The sequence below is a fragment of the Penaeus monodon genome, chromosome 32 (assembly GCF_015228065.2).
Source record: "Penaeus monodon isolate SGIC_2016 chromosome 32, NSTDA_Pmon_1, whole genome shotgun sequence".
Taxonomy (NCBI): domain Eukaryota; kingdom Metazoa; phylum Arthropoda; class Malacostraca; order Decapoda; family Penaeidae; genus Penaeus; species Penaeus monodon.
In genome coordinates, this window is record NC_051417.1 from 35053116 (window position 1) to 35055350 (window position 2235).

The window sequence follows — 2235 nt, forward strand, 5'->3', positions numbered from 1 at the left end:
ATCAACTCTTTCCTTATATATCTTCTCTTTCCTTGTGTATCATCTCTCCCCTTTACTTTTCACTTATTCCGTAAGCATTAATTGTCTGGATCTCACCAGTTTCCATCGACATCGACAACAAGAGAGCGTTTAAGGAGTGCTTCACGGTGGGGGGAGTCATATTACCCACCGGATACTACTTCGGTGTCTCGGCTGCCACTGGGGATCTTAGCGACGCCCACGACCTAATATCTATGAAATTGTATGATATTTCTTCCCCAGATGATGTGAGTGTTTTGGACTTTCCTTTCTATGTGTTATAGCCTTTTTGTATAAATATATATTTCTGCTGTTTTTCGTTTTCTTCTGGTGTTCATCTTGGTGATAGGTAAGGAGTCAGTGTGATTTTAGAAAAGGTGGAAGAACAGTAAGAGAAACCAGCATATATGTTGAATGTGATTATTGTGAAGTCATTTTGAGAATAAAAACTAATATATATAGAAATATTAATTAATTTGTGAGAATATCCTGTTGAGTGTGCATGTGTGTGTGAAAAAATAGGATTACATGTTTCAGAAGTTTTAGAAATTTAGGTTGTGGATAATTTTTTAGAAAGGAGTATGGGAATACAAATATGCATTATTTTTTTTCTTTCAGGATATCCTTCAAGACAGAGCCAATGTTATGCCGTCTGCCTCAGTTTTGAGCCACCAAGAGGTAAGTCGTAAGCGGTTTTATGTCAGCATAGGATAACCCATTTGTTTTGTCAATCTGTTCCATCACGCACACCAAACTACACTACATGCCACATTACATGCACAACACACACTACAGACATTACGCAGAATTTACACACTACTTGTACTATATGTGTCACACACCACATACACCTTATAGTGGTTTGTGGAGGTAAAGAGGAAGGTTGCTTTGGCATAAGGTTCATTGATCTGCTATTATATTTGAAATTTAAGTGCAGTTAGGATGATTATAAACATGAATGTGATCTCTCAAAAAGACTGAATGGTTCTTATAACTAAACTGGGCTACAGTTTTCTTTGAACATTCTTTGGGGCCTTTGCTGACAAAAAAGTAACGTGATACTTGCTTATTTATTATCTAAAACATTTTTACACATAGACTTAGTACAACCGCTGGATACATGATTAAGAGCTATCTGATTTGCAATCTGACGTGGGCCCTTCATTTGCAGACCACGTTGACGATCCCAAACCTTCAGAGTTGTCGACATGGAAAAAGGTTCTCCTCCTCATTTTTGGAGTGATTGCAATCTGTGGCTGTGTCTTCATTGGGGGCTTGTTCTACGTTAAACAAAAAGAGCAGCAGCGAAAGCGGTTCTACTAGAAGTTTTGACGTTTCCTTTCGAATAGGGGAAAATATTTTTAATGAGAGTGAGAGTGACTGGAAAAAATGTTTTTAACCACTGTTATAGATGGAAGTCTTTTAGCTGATTTTTAGCATTTTTTCTTTTTCTTTCAATCCTTCGTAAGACAAAAAAAGTTAAGAAGAATTTGAGCATTACCAAACATTTTAAGTTGAGAACTTAGTAATTGACAAAAGGCATTATCTTTTTAATGGGTTTAATGATATTGTGAAAGTTCAGTGTAAAAAGTCAGTCATAGTTATTATAAATGCATTTTTACTCTAGTGATGTTAAGTGATATATAGTGATGTATAAGTGATATATGGCTCATCATTCTGAAAATTGTTACTGAAGATGACAGATGCAGACAATTTTTTTGTACAACTTTAGGAAATTTTGAAATTTGTATCAATCTTCAGGAAAAGAAGAGTTTGCAGAAGATGGATGTGTTTTTTTGCAAAATGCATAATGAATTTGTAATATAATGTATATTTAATTTATTGGTGTTAAAACAGGCAAATTGTGTGAGTTTCTTACTCTGATATAAATTTGACAAGAAGCAAAATACCAAATACTGAAGAAATGTACTCTTTCAAAGGGCAATTTGTCGTAATACAAAGTTTGATTAGCACAATGCCAGGGTTCTTAAAGAGGAACTCTGGGAGAGGAAAAAGTAACCCACCCACCCTTTTTTTTTCTCTTTTTCTTTTCTTGTGATATAAGTTGTCTTTTTCCTGCTCAGGATTACACGAGAATTGTACCGTGCTTGGCGATAATGCTTCCTCATTGTGAATATATATCTTACATCCCTGATCTTTGTGTTTTTGAATTAAAGCCACAGTTTTATAAAGGTTATGGGAGATTTTTAGTTCTAT

General features: G+C 34.9%; 1 pseudogene; it reads left to right on the forward strand.

Moving 5' to 3' along the window:
• The window catches only part of LOC119593652, a 20407-nt pseudogene extending 18838 nt beyond the window's left edge, over positions 1-1569 (forward strand).
• Positions 1570-2235: the final 666 nt, after the last annotated feature.